At 38.6% G+C, this 21,525-nt stretch overlaps 1 pseudogene; it reads left to right on the top strand.

Annotated features, from left to right (window-relative positions):
* The first annotated feature begins 6,481 nt into the window (after positions 1-6,481).
* LOC143412080 (sphingolipid delta(4)-desaturase DES1-like) lies at positions 6,482-19,247 on the top strand (annotated as a pseudogene).
* Positions 19,248-21,525: the final 2,278 nt, after the last annotated feature.

The following is a 21,525-nucleotide window of genomic DNA, read 5'->3' as shown; positions in this document are numbered from 1 at the left end:
GGAAGGAAACCTTCCAAACTCATTCTGTAAGGCCAACATTACCCTATTACAAAAACAAGAAAAGGATACAACAACAACAAAATAAAACTGGAGACCGATATCCCTAATGAACATAGATATAAAACCCTCAACAAAACTAAATCCTAAGGAGTCTAATTCCACATGCATCAAAAAGATCATTCACGGGCTGGGGATATAGCTCAGTTGGTAGAGTGCTTGCCTGGCATGCATAAGACTCTGGGTTCAATCCCCAGCAACACACACACACACACACACACACACACACAAAAGATCATTCACCATGATTGAGATGATTTCATCCTAGAAATGAAAATGTGGTTTGACATATGCAAATCAGTAAACACAATGCGTCATGTCAACAGAATGAAGGGAAAAAAAAGAGTATCTCAACAGAGGCAGAGAAAGCATTTGATAAAATTCAGCATCCCTTCATGATAAAAGGCCTAAACAAATGAGGTATAGAAGAGTCAGACCTTAACATAATAAGGGTATATATGACAAACCCATAGCCTTTGTCATATTGAATGGGGAAAAGCTAAAAGAATTTCCTTTAAAATCAGAAACAAGATAAGAGTGCTACTGTCACTGCTCTTGTTCAATAAAGTACTAAAAAATTTTGTCCAAAACAAGCAAGAAAAAGAAATACAATATAAACAAATAAGAAGGGCAGAAGTCAAATTATCCCTATTTGCCAATGGTAGGATTCTATACATGAACAGCCTAAAGACTCCAAAGACTGTTAGAACCCATCAACAAATGCAGTAAAGTAGCAGGATACAAAATCATATTTTAAAAAATCAGGTGTTGGGAGCTGGGGTTGTGGCTCAGTGGTAGAGCACTTCCTACCACATATGAGACACTGAGTTCAATCCTCAGCACCACATAAAATAAATAAATAAAATAAAGGTATTCGGATTGGAGTGAGATGAAATCTTAGTTTTTATTTGCATTTCTCTAATTTCTAGAGATGTTCAACATTTTTTCATATATTTGTTGATTATTTTTATATTTTCTTCTGAGAAGTGTCTGTTTATTTCCCTAGCCTATTTATTGATTGGGTTATTATTATTATTTTTTTGGTGTTAAGTTTTTTGGGTTCTTTATATATTCTGGAAATTAGTGCTCTGATGTGTGTGTAGAAAAGATGTTCTCCCACTACATGGGCACTCTCTTCACATTATTGATCATTTCTTTTGCTAAGAAGAAGTTTTTTAGTTTGAATCCATCCCATTTATTGATTCTTTTTTTTTTTCATCTTACTCTAGTCCGAATGACAATTATCAAGAATACAAGCAACAATAAGTGTTGGTGAGGATTCGGGGGGAAAAGGGACACTCACACATGGTTGGTGGCACTGCAAATTGGTACAACCACTCTGGAAAGCAGTATGGAGATTCCTTAGAACACTTAGAATGGAACCACCATTTAGCTATCCTGATCCTCATGTACAATTGCTCCTCAGTCTATACCCACAGGACTTAAAATCAGCATACTATAGTGATACAGCCACATCAATATTTATGGCAGCTCAATTCACAATAGCTAAACTGTGGAACCAACCTAGATGAATGGATAAAGAAACTGTTGTATATATACACAATGGAATATTACTCAGCATTAAAACAGAATAAAATTATGGCATATGCAGGTAAATGGAGAATATCATGCTTAAGCAAAGTAAGCCAATTCCCAAAAATCAAAGGCCGAATGTTCTTTCTGATAAGAAGATACTGATCCATAATGGAGGGTGGAGGCAAGGGAAGAATGGAGGAACTTTGGATTAGACAAAGGGGAGGGAGAGGAAGGGGCATGTGGGTAGGAAAGATAGTGGAATGAGAAGGACATTATTACTCTAGGACATTATTACATGTACAATTGCACAAATGGTGCGATTCTACACTGTGTACAACCAGAGAAATGAAAAGCTGTGCTCCATTTGTGTACAATGAAACAAATGCATTCTGCTGTCATATATAACTAATTAAAACAAACAAAAAATTAAAAATAATAAAATAAATTAAATAAAGGTATTGTGTCCATCTACAACTATTTTTTTTTTAAATCAGGAGCTTTTTAGCTGGGTGTGATGGCTCATGAGTATAGTGGCTGGAGGCTCTAAAGTCTGAGTTAGAAGGATCAAGAACAGCTTGGGCAACATAACAAAAAAAATCAGTAGCTTTTTTATATACCAACAATGAATTTGATAAGAAAGAAAATATGAAAGCAATTCTATTCACCTTACTATAAAAAGTTAAATACTTAGTAATAAAATTAACCAGGGAAATAAAAGACCTCAACAGTGAAAATTACAAAACACTGATATAAGAAATTTAAGAAGATACCAAAAAAAATAAAAAGACCAAAAAGGAAAAAAGCCTAAAATGAGACCCATCTTACCTGTTAGACTTGCTATTATAAAAATATATATATATGCTATTTTTTAAAAAAAATTCTGGCAAGGATGTGGAAAAAAAGGAAATCTTATACACTGTTGTCGAGATTGTAAATTAGTACAGGTATTATGGAGGATAGTATGGAGAAGTCTTAAAGAACTAAAACTAGATCTAGCATAGGATCCAACTATCTCACTGAGTATATATCCAAAGGAAATGAAATCAGCATACCAAAGAGATACCTGTACACCATGATTATTATGACATTATTCACAATAGCTAAGATATGGAATTAATTTAGGTTCCCATCATCAGATGAATGAATAAAGAAAATGTGGAATATATGCACAATAGAATATTCTTCAGCCACAAGCAAGAAAGAATCTGTGCCATTTGTATAAAATGGATGGAATTGGAGAATTAGATTAAGTGAAATAGGTAGCTGTAGAAAGAGAAGTGTGGGGGTATGTGTAAGTATACACATGTGTGTATGTGTATATATTTTAGTTTTACTTATTTTTTCAATGAAATATCAAAACTACCACTCAGAACCATCAGTTTTATACTTAGAAATTTCATTTAATTTGTCTATGCTTAATTAATTCTTAGGTTGTTAGAATGTTTAGTTATACCTTTCATGCTTTGTATTTTTGTTTCCCCTCATTACATGTCTTAGTCCGTGCATAGGTAATTACGAGTTTTTTTTTTAATAATCTACATGATACTATGTAGAATATGGTTAAGCATTTCTTTTTATAGTTATGTACTAGTTTCATACATTGATATCTCATGTACATTGTCTCCTTTTGCTCTAGGATAGAGGTGTCACTTAAAAGATACTCAAGAACATTTTGTAAATGAATAAACTAATTATACGCCCTCATTATACCACACAGTGCCTCACATATTATAAGACTCAATAAATATTTACTGACTGATAAATTGGCAAAAGGTGAGTCATCTTCTCAAGAGATGCACACTTAATCTCTCAGGTATTATTACATCCTTGTATCATTTGAAAATACTGAGCTACTGTGCTTTCTGAAGAAAGACCAAAAGTTCATTTTGTTTTGCAATGGCTATAAATGTCAGCAGTAAACTAGGATGGGAGGGGAAAAACAACTCAAAGGGCATTTGTTTGATAATAGTAAGAGCTAGGGACTAGACCATTATTAGTGGGTAAAAGAAGAATGAATCATAAGAGGGCTGGGGATGTGACTCAGTGGTAGAGTGCTTGCCTGGCATGTAGGTGTAAAACGCTGAGTACAATTCCCAGTAAACCCCCCCAAAAAAGAATGAATCACAATACTTCCCTTACTGCTATACTTTCACAGAGAAATAGTATGTTTTTAACAGCCTTATTGAAATATAAGTCACATATAAAATTTACCTACTTAAAGTTTACAATTTGCTGGGTTTTAGTATAGTCACAGAATTTTTAGAGCATCACACCACCATCTAATTTTATTTATACTTTTTCCATCTTTTTGTTGATTCTTTTTAGTTAAACATAACATTAGGCTTTATTGTGGTATAATTATAAAAGCATGGACTATAATTTGCTCTAATTTCAGTCCCCAGTATGTCCTTTTCCCCTCCCTTTATTCTCTTCTAGGAGGTAGGTTTTCTCTATTTTGCACAGGTTGTTCCTGAACTCCTGGGCTGAAGTGATCCCCCTGCTTCAGTCTTCAAAGCAGGTGGGAATTCTGGCATGCACCACAGCACCTGGCCAAAATGTGTTCTTAAACAATTGATTTGCATTTTAATTCTCTTCCATTGAATTTTAGAACATTTCGTTATCTTTAAAAAAAAAAAAATTCTGAACCCGTTAGCAATTCTTATATCCCTCTACTACTACTTGCCAGTCTTAGGGAACAACAAATCTACTTTCTCTCTATGTATTTGCCTGTTGGGGACATATAAACAAAATCATACAATATGTAGTCTAAGTTTCATTCATGTTCTAGTATGTGTCAGGATGTCATCCATTTTGTGGTCAAATATTAATTCTTTTGTATGGCTGTACACATTTCACTTATTCTACAGACATTTGGGTTGTTTGCTCTCTGAGGCTACTATGAACATTCATGTGGAAGGTATTGAATGGATGTATGTTCTCATTTTTCTTGGGTAGGTATCTAGGAGTGGAATTACTGAGCAATTGGTAATTCTATGCTTAACATTTTAAAGAACTGCCAAATTATGTTCCAAAGCAGCTGTATTTCCAATTTTCAATTTTTGTTGTAGTGCTGGATCAAACCCAAGGCCTTGTGCTAGAGAAGTGCTCTACTACTGACATTTAACCCCAACCCAGCTGCACCATTTTACATTCTTACTAGCAATTGGGAAGGTTCCAGTTTCTCCCCATCCTTGTTATTGCTTATCTTCTTTTTATTATAGCCATTCTAATGGGTGTGAAATTGAATCTGTGGTTTCAATTTCTGTTTTCCTAATGACTAATGATGTTAAATATCTTTCATGTGATTATGGACCATGTATATGGCTTTTATGGAGAAATGTCATTTGGATACTTTGCCTGTTTTTAAGCTGGTTTATTAATTGTAAAATTTTAAGACTACTTTGTATATTCTGGACACAATTCCCTTGTGAGATAAATGATCATTCAAACAAAATCTCTATTCTGTGGATTGTATTTTCAGTTTTAGGATGTATGTGTTTATGTGTGTGTGTGTGTGTGTGTGTGTGTGTGTGTGTGTGTGTGATACTGGGGATTGAATCCAAGGATACTCTACCACTTGGTTATATCCCCAGCCCTTTTTTATTTCAAATTTTTTTTGTGTGTGTGTGTGTAGTGTATACCAGGGATTGAACTCAGGGGCACTCAACCACTGAGCCACATCTTCAGCCCTACTTTGTATTTTATTTAGAGACAGGGTCTCACCGAGTTGCTTAGTGCCTCTTTTTTGCTGAGGCTGGCTTTGAACTTGCGATCCTCATGCCTCAGCCTCCAGAGCTGCTGGGATTACAAGCACGCACCACCATGCCTTATTTTAAATTTTGAGATAGGCCCTCTCTAAATTGCCCTGGCTGGACTCAAACTTGGAATCCCCCTGCCTCAGCTTCCTGAGTACTGGGATTACAGGTGTGTGCCACCCACTACACCCAGCTGGCCCCATTCTTTAAAATTCTTTACCGGGCATTTCATCCTTATTGATTTCTTTGGAATCTGTTGCTAGAAAACTGCATTATTTTGGAGATATTATATTACCTGATACCTGACTCTCTTCACTTTTTTGATGGTATCATTTACAACAGCAGAGATTTTGATACACTTTATCTACTTTACTATTTCATCACTTGTGTTTTTGATATAATATATAAGAAACCATGAAAGCAATGAAGATGTACTTCAATGTTTTCTTTAGAGATTTATAGCTTTTTTCAGTTTAGGTCTATGATTCATTTTGAGTAATTGTTTCATATGATCTAAGGAAGGCATCCAACTTCATTCTCTTGCAATGTTTATAACCAGTTGTTCCAGCATCATTTGTTGAAAAGATTGTTCTTTCTCCATTTTATTATAATGACTTCCTTGTACTTCTGACTTTTATGTACTGTTATTGCTTGTGAAATTTCACTACAGAATTGCTTGGGGTGATTTGTCTGAGAGAACTATAAAAATATAAGTTTCATAGTCTTAAAAATACCTGTAGAATATATATTGTGTTCTATCCTTTGTCACATGTGTTGATTTAATCATGTTTTACATAAGATAAATATGCTGGAGATATAACCAAAGGTAAGACGTGTTTAATACATTAGAATGTAGCACTTCTATATTTGGGGGCTAATTTTTCTTGCATGAATATCGAGTTGTGATGTCATAGTATTTTACAAACTTTACTATCAGAATACAATCCTTCCCTGTAGTAGGTAAACATTTGGTAAAGTCTTGAATAGAGGGAATATTGTCATTTGGAGATGAAAAAGCCTAGTTAATGTGTTATTATATAATATAATGTGTTATTATAATTCATGAGTAACTAGGTACTTTTCTACATTCCTGATTTTTTTTCTTACAGCAAAGTATTCAGAGATAAAAATCCTTGATGAAACCTGATTCCAACTTGATATGGATTATAATTATAATGGTTCTCACCCAGCTGGTTGCATTTTACTTAGTAAAAGACTTGGACTGGAAATGGGTCATATTTTGGGCCTACGTCTTTGGCAGCTGCATTAACCACTCAATGACTGACTATTCATGAGATTTCCCACAATTTTGCCTTTGGCCACCACAAGGCACTGTGGAATCCCTGGTTTGGAATGTTTGCCAATCTTTCTGTTGGGGTTCCATATTCAATTTCCTTTAAGAGGTATCACATGGATCATCATCGATATCTTGGAGCTGACGGCATCAATGTGGATATTCCTACTGATTTTGAGGGCTGGTTCTTCTGTACCACTTTCAGATGGGTTATTCTTCAGCCTCTCTTTTATGCTTTTCGACCTCTGCTCATCAACCCCAAACCAATTTCTCATCTGGAAATTATCAATACTGTGGCCCAGATCACTTTTGACATTATAGTTTACTACGTTTTGGGAATTAAATCTTGAGTCTACTTGTTGGCAGCATCCCTGCTTGGTCTGGGTTTGCACCCAATTTCTGGACATTTCATAGCTGAACATTACATGTTCTTAAAGGGGCATGAAACTTACTCATATTATGGGCCTTAGAATTCACTCACCTTCAATGTGGGTTACCACAATGAACATCATGACTTCCCTAATGTTCCTGGAAAAATCCTCCCACCTGTAAGTAAAAGATTTGATGCATATTTTGATTTATGATGGGTATATAAGAAAATTAGTTTTGACTGACTCATTTTAAAGAATCTAGTATATTTTGTCAGTTTAAACTACTGGTCTACAAAAAAGAAAAAAAGGGAGTTGGACTGGTATGTAGCTCAGTGGCAGAGCACTTCCCTAGCATGTGTGAGACCCTGGGTTCAATCCGCACTATTGCAAAGATTAACAAATAAAAAGTAAAAACATAAATCCTGTGTCTGGGGCTGGGGTTGTGGCTCACTGGCAGACAGCTTGCCTAGCATGTGTGAGGCACTGGATTCGATCCTCAGCACCACATATAAATAAATAAGATAAAGGTCCATTGACAACTAAGAAGGAAAAATATTTAAAAAATAATCCTGTGCCTGAGCTGAGCATAGTGGCACACACCTGTAATCCCAGCAGCTTGGGAGGCTGAGGCAGGAGGATTACAAGTTCAAAGTCAGCCTCAGCAATGGTGAGGCGCTAAGTAACTAAGTGAGACCCTGTCTCTAAATAAAATATAAATCAAGGCTGGAGACGTGGCTCAGTGGTTGAGTGCCCCTGAGTTCAATCCCTGGTACACCCCACCTCCAAAAAAAAAAAAAAAAAAAAAATCCTGGGTCTGCCAGCCTAATTTTTTTTAACATTTTTTTTAGTTGGTCCTAATATCTTTGTTTTATTTATCTATTTTTTTATGTAGTGCTAAGGGTCGAACCCAGTGCCTCACGCATGTGAGGCAAGCGCCAACCACTGAGCTACAACCCTAGCCCTGCCAGCTTAATTTTACAAAGGCTTCTCTCTCATGGATCCTTAAAATTCATGGTACAAAAGTGTTGAAGGATATATAATATCTATTATCTGGTAAAATAATTCAGAAAAACCCTGCAAAGTAGGCACAGTTCATGGAACCTTCATTGCTATTAATCCTATATGCTTTGCTAAGAGTTATATATTTGTTTATGATAAAGTACAGAAACCTGTCCAGCATGGTTTCCCATGCCTATAATCCCAGCAGCTCAGGAGGCCGAGGCAGGAGAATCGTGAGTTCAAAGCCAACCTCAACAACTTAGTGAGGTCCTAAGCAACTCAGGGAGACCCTATCTTAAATAAAATAATAAAAAGGGTTGGGGATGTGGCTCAGTGGTTGAGAGCCCCTGGGCTAAAACCCCAGTACCAAAGGGAAAAAAAAGTACAGCTATTCTGCATAATTGATCTGCAAAATTAATCGATGGCAGTTTCCAATACTATAAATTCCCCCAGGCAGGGACTATCTCTTTACCTTGACAACAGACTTAGTATATTGTACTTTTACTGTAATGGTGTTTGTTGTGCTTTTTTGGAGAATGCTGTTAGGGATACATGTTGAAATACTTAGGGGTGAAATATTAGAGGTAAGTTGTCACATAATGTCTGCAATTTACCTTCAAAAGATTTAGAAAGGAGGAAAAAGTGTGTGTTTTTATAAATGATATAGTATACATAGAGAGAAAGCATGTCACCGGGTTAATCATTAGTAAAATGGGTGAGGGCATATGAGTTCATTATACTATTCTTTAAACTTTTCAGTAGGTTTCATATTTTCAGAATAAAAATGGAAAAAACAGCACCCTAGTGTCTGAAATGATGATGGTAGCTCCCAGCTCCTGGGTATCATTTTGCTCTGAAGTGAGAATGTAGCTTTTGTTTGCCTCCTCTGTGACTGGAGAAGTGAATTTTTTTTTATCATTTTTCAGGGGATATGGTTTAAAGAGAAGGCCAGTAACCCTTAAAACAATACAATTTTTTCCATTATAAACCACATACTCTTACTTGTAATTTCTGGAACATTCCCAATAACAAAAACTTAGTTCCATCCACATCACTTGGCTTAAGTTACATGGTATATCAATGAAGACTTCCCTCGCTCTTCCATGGTCTCTTATTCCTTTGTTAGTTTATAACAAACAGTGGTAAAGTTGCTAATTCTGCCTTTCCAGATCTTTCTGTGCAGTGTTTCAAGGAACATCTTGTTTTGTTTCCTCAGTTACTGCCCTGTGTTTATTTCATAGTTAAATTATAGTAGTTACATTGTATATAGCTATTACATCATTAATAGATACACATAATAAAGTGGTTTCTTAACAGGTATACTGAATTATAACTGAGTATTATAACAATCTACCCATTAATAGTATATAATTCAGTGGTTTTTAGCATATGCAAACTTACGCAAATATTACTTACCAATTGTGGAATATTTTTATCACTGTCTTTCATTTAATATTCTCATTTTTTAAAGTTAATTTTTTGCTTATTTTTACTGAGCATTGCTATTCACAAAACATTCTAAGTGTTTATCTTCCCATTTTCTCACAATTTTGTGAAGTACAGAAACATCAGGAATTTATTATCAATGTTTAAATTCAATACATGGCAGATAAATTCCTTAGGGTTTCTAACTCTTAGTATTTATTGATTTTTCACTTCATGTCTTTGAAATTCTTACAAACTATCAAATTTTAATTTTCATTATGATCATAGTATTGCAGTATGATTTTAGTGTTCAGGAGTATCTCGACTATTGTTTATTCAGGGTCTAAACTGTCACTGTCATTTTACATTTTTGTAAAAATGGTATCTTTTTGTTCTAGCAGTTAAACTGATCACTTATGGCTTTGACATAAGTTCACTATGGATTATGATCAAAGTGTTCTTATATGTGTATGGACTATAGATCATCCTTATTTATAAAAGAATTTTAGGAAGTTTGGAAGGAATAGGATCAAAGTTACCTCCCCTTGGAGGGGGGTTTGATATTTCATCCTTTTCTGTTTGTGTCAGACATTCACCAGTCATCCTTGATAGGCCCTAGTGTAACACTTGCTATCATCTTGCTGTATTTTATCCCTTCCAGGTGAGGAAAATAGCAGCTGAATACTATGACAACCTCCCCCAGTACAATTCCTGGGTGAGAGTACTGTACGATTTTGTGATGGATGATACAATAAGTCCCTACTCAAGAATGAAGAGACATCCAAAAGGGAAGGAAGTACTGGGGTAAATATCACCACAGCCAAAGGAATTCCTCTCTGAAGCTTTAAAATAGCTGACAAAGTGGAATTTTTGCGTTATTAAACTGAAGATCAGTGATGCTTTGAAGCTATCATGACACAATTTCAAACTAGGATCTTCTATTGTTCAGAAACTAAACTGGGGCTGGGGATGTATCTCAGTGATGGAGCACTTGCCTGCAGCATGCCTGAGGCCCTGGGTTCAGTCCCTGCCATCAAGAGACAAAAGCAGCAGCAGCAGCAGCAACAGCAGCAGCAGCAGCAGCAGCAGCTACTCAGGCTTCAACAGGCAGCCTTACCTCTTCATGCTCAGCTTTGCTCACTCACTGTATTGTCGTACCTGGAGGGTCTTCACCTATTTCTGTCATTTTGTAAACATATCATGAAGAATATTTATAGTACATTATTTTCACTATAAAGTTTTACTTTATTAAAACAGCTAATGAACTGAGCTATTAATCACAGTATATTAGTATTTGTTGCATTTTTGTATTTCAGTGTCTTTATAATATGGTTACCTGGGTATTAGGGGAAAGTTTCTTTAAAATTTCACTCCAGAGAAATTATACCCCAATTGATTCAAATATATGAATTGCCAAGATCATTGTAATGCATGTGAAATAATAAAAAAAAATTCACTCCAAAAAGAAAAAAGCAATAATTTCAGAAAGGTCCAAGTTAATATAGTATAAAAGATTGAGATGGAAATGTCTTAAGCAATAAGATGAGCTACTTATTTTTTTATTGATTTTTTTAAATGACAGCAGAATGCATTACAATTACATTACAGTGTATGCAGCACAATTTTCATCTCTCTCTATATAAAGTATGTTGAAACTAATTCGTGTCTTCATACATGTACTTTGGATAATGATGTCTATCATATTCCACCATCCTTGCTAATCCCCTTCTCCCTCCCTTTCCCTCCCATCCCTCTGCTCTGTCTAGAATTCATCTATTCCTTTCTGCTCCCCCTCCCCACCCCACTATAGTCAGCTTCCTTATATCAGAAAAAACATTTGGCATTTGTTTTTTGGGAATTGGCTAACTTCACTTAGCATTATCTTCTCCAATGCCATCCATTTACCTGAAAATGCCATGATCTTATTCTCTTTTATTGCTGAGTAAAATTCCATTGTGTATTATGCCACACTTTTTTAATCCATTCATCCACTGAAGGACCTGAACAGACACTTCTCAGAAAAGGATATACAATCAATCAACAAATATATGAAAAAGTATTCATCATCTCTAGCAATTAGAGAAATGCAAATCAAAACAACTCTAAGATATCATCTCACTCCAGTCAGAATGGCAGCTATTATGAAGACAAACAATAATAAGTGTTGGAGAGGATGCGGTGGGGGGGGGGCGCACTCATACATTGCTGGTGGGACTGCAAATTGGTGCAGCCAATATGGAAAGCAGTATGGAGATTCCTTGGAAATCTGGGAATGGAACTACCATTTGACCCAGCTATCCCACTCTTCAGTCTATACCCAAAGGACTTAAAAACAGCATACTACAGGGACACAGTCACATCAATGTTTATAGCAGCACAATTCACAATAGCTAAACTGTGGAGCCAACCTAGATGAGCTACTTATTTTAAATTTTCATTGTTGTACATGAGAACTCAGTTAGATTCTGCTGAATTCTGTACAGTCTAACTCATGAATAAAGAACTTACTGAACTCAATCATGGCCAGCATCCAACTTCCTTTCAGATATACCGACACTCTCACACATTAGTAAAGGCTTAACTGATTGTAGGCTGATGGCAGGTATTTAGTTTAAGGAGCCAGTATCATGGGCTATTAGACCAGCAGTCCTGGTTTTCTCAGATGGGTCACTTGTGTAAATATAATATAATATGGGAAACTATTGTTAAAGTATAGCAGCTAGGGCTGAGGTTGTGGCTCATAATAGAGCACTTACCTAGCATGTGCAAGGCCCTGGGTTCAATCCTCAACACCACATAAAAGTAAATAAAATAAAGGTATTTTGTCCAACTATAACTAAAAAATAAATATCTTTAGAAAATTACATATATATCAGCTAATTGTGGTTTCCTGTAGTGGCAGGCAACTCCCAGGCAGCTGAGTGTGAAGAGTAGAATCCTCCAGGAACTAGCAAACCTGCTTTACATGACCAGTTTCAGCCTAAGTGCTTTGCTTTCCTTTCCTTACTCCCTAGCCTAGGGAAATTCCTAGAAACATTGAGTCTTAAATAACCATTGATCTAAAGTATAGAAGACTAATAGAACCAACTTTGCAATTCAGATTTACTCTGTCACTAAAAAGGTATCTGTGAAACATATCCATGGATTTACTACTACATTTAAACAGATCGTATTCTCCCCTACCCCTCGATTCCCCTCACCTATAAAACTCTAGTCAATGGCAATAACTACTGTAATTCTCTGTGCTGAAAACTCCCAAATCTCTCTGAATTCCACCACCTGCTAGGTACATAGTGTACGTTAGCATACCTGCTCATAATTTCTTTTCCCCTTACATTATCACTCTTGATGGGTGGAAGTTTCAGAGTTTCTCCCAGGTCTAACTAGTTTGGATCCCATGCCAACTCAAGTCTGCCAGTTGGGGCAGTGAGAAGGCTGGGCCCTGACACCTTTAAGGAACAAGGCTTGAGAAATCATGCAGTGGCTGTACACTAGTGCTCCCTTCTATCTCAGCTTCATTCCCCATTTCTGGTTTGATTATCCTGTCTCAAGCCTCAAGGCCTTCCCTGGTCCATCTCCACCATACAGCAGGTACCACTTTTTTGGACCCTGAGGACAATGTTTACATCTCTTTTGTCTTGTCTTCAACCACACTTTCTGTAAATAGACATTGTTTGTTTTCCCCTGAGGTTGTAACTCCTCAAGGGAAGGAAGGATCTTCTGTTTCTCTATTTTGAAACCTCACAAGGTCAGTGCTGGACTTGGAGTAATTGCTTGATAAATGATTGAGACCACCAGAGAGAGTCCTTGAACTTGAGAAGCTCTATCTAAAACAGTCCAAACGGAGGGTATATATTAAAAACAACAGAGATTTCTGGAGAATCCTTACTTTTCACCTATACCAAGTGATTACCTGCATAATCTTATTGAAGTCTCAACAATTCTATGATGAATTAATATTTTCATTTTGTAGATGAGAATACCAAGGCTAAGAGAGTAAGTAACTGGTCCAAGGTCACACTGAGTACATCAGATTCTGCAGAAACAGAATCTGAAAATCACACTGAGACTCCAAAATCAAAACTCTTGACCAGGCTCCCCATGGCTTGTCTGGTTAGCCCAGGGAATGGAAAAGAGAATCAAAACCTCATGTTCTTTACTAAATAGGTGCTCATTCCCACTGCCTTGCTGACCACTGTAATCCCAGCAAGTATGAGATAGGAAGATAAAATTTTCGAGTCCAGCTCAGTGACTTAGCCACGTTCTCAGCAACTTAATGAGACCCTGTCTCAAAATAAAAAAGGCTGAGGATGTAGCTCAGTGATAGAGAACCCCTGGGTTCATTTCCAAGCCCCATACAAAAGAGAAAGATGATCAAACACATGCCCCACTATCAAACAGGTACTCAGTCCACTGACTTCCCATAGAAAAACATTTCTGTATAGATGTCTGTTTTTTTCCTCAATGCTTAACAATGTTGTAAGCAAAAATAACCAAAACAGTTTCGATACCATAATGAAAGCACAAATAACCAGGACAGGAGCAGACTTCATGGATCAGCAATGCCTTTTATTCATCAGCAAAGTCAGACATCAGAGGGGCTCACTTTCTGGGTAGAAAATGACCCCTGGTTATAGTGTAAAGGTAAAATTTTTAAGCTGACTCTAAGCCGCAGAGCCCAAGTTAAAGGGTAAAAGACCAGACATTGTGAAGTTTCTAGGCTGCAAGGCTTGGGTTAAAAAGTAAAAGACCAAGTATTGTTAAATTCCTCTGCTACCCCCGGAACCTGTAATCTCTGTAGCTGTTAGGACAATACCCGAACTGCCCAGTAAATATTCTCACTGACTCCTCTGGTTGTCTAATAACCTGGGGTTCTGTGAAGCTGGCACGGAGGCATCGCAGAACCTAAAACCAATCAGTTTGAATGTGCACCCCGCTTAGAAGTGACCAATCACCCCTGTCCAATCTGTTCCCGCCAATGAATCTACTAATCAGGTCTCAGAGTTGTTGTTCAATTTTCCCGCGCCTCATGATGATTTGTTCTGATGTATGCAAAGCCCCCCGCCCTCTCCAAAAAGTGTACTTAAGCTCTGCCTGACCTCTGCTCTGGGCTCTGGGCTGCTCTATCTTCCTGAGTGAGCCTGGAGCCTCAGCATGCTGAATCAATAAAACCCCTTCTGCCAATTGCATGGAGCCGGTCTCTTGTGGTCTCTCCCTCCGACGCTTCGCCCGACCCTTACAACAGAAGGGGTCTGGGTTTTCATAGGTTACACTGAGAGTTAATCTTAGCAGATTTAGTTACACTAAATAGTGTAACTTAATCATTAGAGACTGCAGACATGCAATTAGGCAGTCAGGAATAGTTGTGCAGATTAAAAATTTAACTCAGGAAAACAACTATAAAAGCTTGAAATTTATTGTCCCTGGGGTAAAAATTTAGAGCCCAGAGTTCATTTGTTTGCCTTCCCTTCAGGACTCAATGTTACTGGGAAAGAATAAAAGCCCAGAGCATGAAGCTCATTGCTTACCTTCTTCCTTTGGGATCCACTGTTACCCAGAGCTTCACTATTTGGTTTTCTCCTTCCAGGATTCATCAGCAATGGGAAAAGGTGAGAGTTCAGGGCCCAGTGTTCAATATTCACTCCTTCCTTCAGGACTCATCGTCAATGGGAAGGGATGAATATTTGCATTCATCGCCCCCTCTCTCCTCCCAGGCCACAATGTCTTCCTTTCTCTCTGGGAGTTGTCTTTGGGGATGTTATTTTAATATCCTTCAAACATAAAATTCAACTATGAAATAGTCATGTTTGAATCCATAGTAAAAGCACATCCATTCATTCATTCATTTTGTATATTCCTCACCAAATATTGCACTAGAGAATGAGAACATAAAGGGGGGTGCCAAACAAAGGAACTGAGGCTTTAGTGCTGGGAAATGCATGTCCTGTTCAGAATTCAGCAATAAGGGACTTCACGAAAAAGGGAGAGATGACATGTGGTTATGATGGGGTGGAGGGTGCATATCTGGACCTAGTTCTCTGCCAGCCAGTACATATAGATTAGCATTCTAACTCCTGTCAGACTAATAAGCTAGCTCCACACTTTCCATTTAAAGAAACTGAAGCTCTATGGACAGGTGATTAGCCTGAGGACACAGGATGGGAGCCAGGGCCAAAACCCATGTCTGGCAAACCTTAACACTCCTCTTCTATGCTACCTGCCCTGCTGACTTGGAAGGACTTTCATTGTACAAGGAAATGTGCTGTTTCTTGTTAGGCAAATCTTCCTGGAGCTTCAATAATTTGTAATGAAGCAAGAACAGTCTGATGACCTAAGGCTGGGAAGAAACCCAAAAGTGTGCCGATCACCTTAGATCCTTTCTGTATTCAGTTCTGAGACTAAGGACCAGTCTGCAGAAGCCTGTAGAGGGAAGAGAGGGCACTGAACCACCTGGAGGTGAGGCCTGAGGCTGATTAGCTAAGAGCCCTGCAGTGGCTATAGTGTCAGCAGTGGGTGGGGAGCATTAGCAACGGAAAATTAGGACAGCTGGGGATTCCTGACTAGGGAAGAGGTGTAGGATTGGACAATATGTGGATATACAGGTCAGATCAGGGAGGTACTGTTTGCTTTGCTTGGAAAGCTACTAATAACACAGGAACAAGAATTGGGAGTATCATCCAAAAAGGGACAACTTTAATTCTGCCAAGTTTCAACTGTTTTGACAGATGGCTCAGGAAGCCAGTAACTGGAATCCACCAAGGGGAGGTTTCAGGTGGCACTGAGTGGACACCTCACTGTAGTTTTCAAGGCAGTGGCTCTCACAAACGTGAACTGGCGACAAGACCCAATGCAAAGGCTAAGTACAATTAGGAGATCCTCAGGAACTGTGGCTGGGTGGGGCTGCTAGTATAAACAGCACCTTCTGGGAAGGAAGGTGGAACTCAAGGAAACACAAGGTGCCCTATATCACAAGCAGACCACTGGTTAGTAGGCACACATCTCTGTCCTTGCAGTTCCTGGGGGAAAGGACTGAATGGACACTGTGTGAAAGATGGAGGAATCCAAATGTCAACAGTGAGATGTTAAATCCTTGTGGAGCAGCAATCTCCAATCCAAGCAGGGCCTCTGTAATCCCCTCCCCTGTGAGCTTATTCTCAAAGGCTGCCCCAACAAACTTTTGGGGAGAGTTTCATAAGACCCAGAATGACCCTTCATTTGTCCAGGTAGTGGTGTGAGCCTCACATGAGCAACCAAGAATTCTTTTGGCATAAGAGGGTGTCACCCTCTCCACCCCACCCCCTTTTCCCTTCCCATGCTGAACAGTAATCCCCCTCTTGGCCATAACCACACACTGAGAAACCTGTTTCCCCTCCAGGCTGGGCATTCCATAAGCCAGAAAGTGGGTTCCTTTCTATCTTCTTCAGAAGAAACACACTCATGTGATCTCTCCTATTTTTAAGCTCATGTCTGCTTCAGCACCAACAAGGAGAAGGCCCTGCCTGCTCACACAGCCCTATTAGAGGCCTCCCTGTCCACACTCACTAAACTCTGAATCCCCACCTCTCAGGGCTGAGTTCTTCCCTCTGCACCCACCGCTGCCTCCCAGAGTGGAGTCCCTGGGGAATCTTCCTTACACTTCACTATCCAAGGATTCTCAACCCAAGGGGTCAGAGGCCCCAGGAAAGTACCCCGGATCATGAGGGGCTAACTTTACAGAGACATGATCATACATCAGTCTGGCATCTCCTCACAATCCCCGCCACAAACACTTTGAGAACTCTTTTCGAGTGAAAAGAACAACTTCAGATTCTAATTTAATTCTAACACCCTTCAATTTTGTAATAGCAATTCTTTATTTCCTGTTACCTTCTCAAAAGTACATATGTGAAAACAAGTCAGGTCATCAAAAATCAAGACTAAATGACAAACTCAACCCACATGAACATTGCCCCTCAGGCCTCATATCCCTGCTGCATGATGTTTTCTGTGTGCCCAGGTGTGCTTTCCCTCAGAGCACCTGCTTCTGTCCTTCCTCAGCTCCAGCCCAGCCCTGGGACCATCAGGGGAGATTTTGACTGCTTAAAGCAGTCTGCAGCCCTTTGTTTCCACTAGGAGTTGGGGCTGGGCAGAGGAGAGGGTTATAGGAAAATCTCAGAAACCTCAGTCCTTTGGGAAATGAGTTGGCTCTTAGCAAATCAGTTTGGAGTTACCTGACTATGTGTTTCTGGACACACTCAAGTCATAATCCCCTGGACACTTTGGAGAAGCTCCCTGAGTTGACCATAGGAGAACCATATGGATGCATCCCTTTAATTCCTCTGTTGTCTCCTTTTTCACAGATTCAGACAGGTGTACTCATATATAGGAAAATGACCATCCTAATTCAATCCAATTTAGCACCATTATGTCCTTTTTAATTTATATAATAGAAAATAAATTATCTTATCCCCCTTTAAAGAAAGAATCCAAGAATTTGTTACTTGCCAGTTTGATCTGACGCTGGAGGCAGAATCCAAACATGAAGTGAACCACCCTGTTCTAAGCCCAAGCCCTTGCCAAAATTCTCTTACATCCCCCTTCAATTGTGTCTACAAAGAACCTCGGTCTGTTCATGTATGCAGTGAGGAGTTGGGCAATAATGTATCCATGTGGGAATCGAGAAGTTTCAGTCAGAAATGGTACAATTGGGAGAATATTCTGTGGTGAGGGCTGGGCCCCTTCACTCCTGTTTGTCTTCCCACAGTCCAGGAGATACAGTGAGCTATTCCCTGTAACCAGCTCAAGCTCATGGCTGCAATGGAGGAAAAACAGTGACACTGCTCCAGGCCTGTTTGGACTTGGCTGCCCTGAAGGTTACCTTGGCTCTGGAAAAGTTTGCTGAGTAAATTCATACATAACAAGGGTGTAGAGAGAACTTTAACCTACCTCACAGAATTATATATTAAAGATCCAAACTATTTTAACTAAAGCACTAGGTACAGAAATGTGCAGCTTATCTTCAAAGAACTTTAACTGGGAACTCAAGTACCTTACTTCTACCCTGTGCCAACCACTGTGTCAGTCTACCTATGGTCTGTTTAACCCTCACACAGGTATTATCCTCATTATGCAACCAAAGAAAATAATAGGAAAGAATAAGCAACCTGTCTAAAGCCAAATAGCTATAATTCAAATCCAGGGTCGAAATTTAAACTCCGTTAATTTGCAGAAAGGATCTGACAATGAACATTTTCCTCAAATTCAGAGTATTCTTCCTAAAGACTCCAGCACATGTGAGTTTTGTAGTCATAGTATCAGTTCCACCATTCCCAGGAATAAGGGCAGCAGGCCAGCCATGGCTCTCAGCAAGGGTGAGAGTGTATCATGGGTTGTGCAGTCAACTCCCCAAGCTCTTTCCACACTCAATTGCTCAGAAAATACAGAATCAGAAGTCAGATCAGGAGCTTGTGGCCTGGAGCTCACATTTAACCAAACATTTTCAGATCTAGCCTAGACACATGGGTTTTCCAAACTCCACAGGTCTGTAAAGCCAAGTTTCCGTCATCCAATTGCCATGCCAGGAAAAGAGGCCAAACCAGGGAGGCCCAGGTTGTCAACAAGAAAGAAAGGTGGACAGCTGTACATTGTGAGATCCTAAACCAGATGACTCCTCATGACCAGGAGGATGACAGCTGCTGTTTAACAAGCCTCAGCAGTCAAACCCAGTCACAGGGCACAGGAAGAGCTCTGGTCTGTGAGTGCAGTCGGAGGCAGAGCAGCCATGGGGATGAAAGACGGGATCTGCATGGCCTGTGTGACTGGAGCAGGTAGGTTCTCTGAGTTTATCTGCCAGCCTACTCCCAGGCTGTGTCCTGGCTTGGAGATCACAGGAGAAAGACACAGCTCTTTCTGCCCTGGGTGGGCTTTAGTTGTGCTGGTTCTCATTGCCAGGGGATATTGGAGCTGTTATTTGGGACAGGTCCAGCAGCAAGTGGTTAGGTCACAATGGTTCCAAACTATAGCAGTTAATGCTTGATGTCCAAACTTTGGTCTGAATAATTTTGGAGATTTTTTTCCTTTTTTCATAATATTGTGGTAGAATACACAAAACATAAATTATACCATTGCTACACTTTACTTATTTTCACTTTTTTTTAAAGATATAGATGACAGTAGAGTGCATTTTGTTACATTATTGATACATGGAGTATAACTTGTTCTAATTAGAATCCCATTCTTGTGATTATACATGATGTGGAGTTTCACTGGTCATGTATTCATATATAAACATATATATGTCCAATTCATTCTATTGTCATTCCTATTCTCATTCCCCCTCCTTCCCTTTGACTAATTCAATTAACTTCTATTCTTCCCTCCCCTTTCCCCCATTGTGTGTTAGCATCCACATATCAGAAAGAACATTTGGCATTCAGGTTTTTGGGACTGGCTTATTTCACTTAGCATGATAGTTCCCAGTTCCGTCCATTTACAGGCAAATGGCATAATTTCATTCTTCTTTATGGATGAGTAATATTCCGTTTGTATATATACCACATTTTCTATACCCATTCATCTGTTGATAGGCATCTAGGTTGGTTTCATAGTTTACCTAATGTGAATTGAGCTGTAATAAACACTGATGTGGAAGCAATTTTGTAGTATGCTACTTTTAAGTCCCTTGGGTGGGGCTAGGGCTATAGCTCAGCGATAGAGTGCTTACCTAGCACATGAAAGGCCCTGGGTTTGATCCTCAGCACCACATACAAATGAATAAATAGTATAAAGGTATTTTTTTTAAAAAGTCTCTTGGGTATATACCAAGGAGTGCAATAAATGGGTAAAATAGTGGTTCCATTCCAAGTTTTCTGAGGAATTTCCATATTGCTTTCCAGAGTGGTTGTACCAATTTGCAGACCCAGCAGCAATATATGAGTGTGCCTTTTCTCTGACATCCTCTCCAACATTTATTGTTATTTATATTCTTTTTTTAATTATGTATATTTTTTAGTTGTGGAAGAACCTTATTTTTAATTACTTATTTGTATGTGATGCTGAGAATTGAACCCAGTGCCTCACACATGACAGGCAAGCACTCTACCACTGAGCCGCAACCCCAGGCCTGTTACTTGTATTCTGACTGGAGTGTGATGAAATCTCAGTATAGTTTCCATTTGCATTTCTCTAATTGCTAGAGATATTAAAATTTTTTTCACATATTTCTTGACCATTTGTATCTCCTCTGTGAAGTGTCTGTTCAGTTTCTTTTGCCTATATAGTGATTGGGCTATTTGGATTTTTTTGGTATTAAATTTTTTGAGTTGTTTATATATCTTGGAGATTAAAGCTCTACGTGAGGTGAAGGCAGCAAAGATTTTCTCCCATTCTGCAGACTTTCTCTTCACGTTCATGATTGTTTCCTTTGCTGTGAAGAAGCTTTTCAGTTTGATACCATCCTATTTATTGAGTCTTGATTTTACTTCTTGCACTTTAGGAGTCTCATTGAAAAAGTCAGTTCCTAAGCCAATATGATGAAGAGTTGGGCCTATATTTTCTTCTAGTAGGCACAGGGTCTCTGGTTTAATGCCTAGATCCTAGACCCATTTTAGTTTTGTGCAGAGTGAGAGATATGGGTTCAATTTCATTCATATGGATTTCCAGTTTTCTTAGCACCATTTGTTAAAGAGGGATCTTTTCTCCAATGTATTTTCACGGCACCTTTGTCTAGTATGATACCTGCGTTTGTGTTTGTCTCGGTGTCTTCTATTTTGTTCCATTAGTTTTCATGTCTTTTTATGCCAATAGCATGCCATTTCTGTTACAATAGCTCTGTAGTATAATTTAAGTGGATGCCTCCTGCTCCACTTTTCTCACTGAGGATTTCTTTAGCTATTCTGGGCCTCTTATTTTTCCAAATGGATTTCATGACTGCTTTTTTATTTCCATGAAGAATGACATCAGAATTCCACTAGAAATTGCATTATATCTGCATAGTGCTTTTGGCAGAATGGCCATTTGGCAATAGTAATTCTGCCCACCCAAGAACATGGGAGGTCTTTCCATTTTCTAAGATCTTCTTCAATTTCTTTCTTTAGTGTTCTGTAGCTTT

This window comes from Callospermophilus lateralis, chromosome 13 (genome assembly GCF_048772815.1).
Source record: "Callospermophilus lateralis isolate mCalLat2 chromosome 13, mCalLat2.hap1, whole genome shotgun sequence".
Taxonomy (NCBI): domain Eukaryota; kingdom Metazoa; phylum Chordata; class Mammalia; order Rodentia; family Sciuridae; genus Callospermophilus; species Callospermophilus lateralis.
This window is presented reverse-complemented; position numbering and strand designations above follow the sequence as displayed.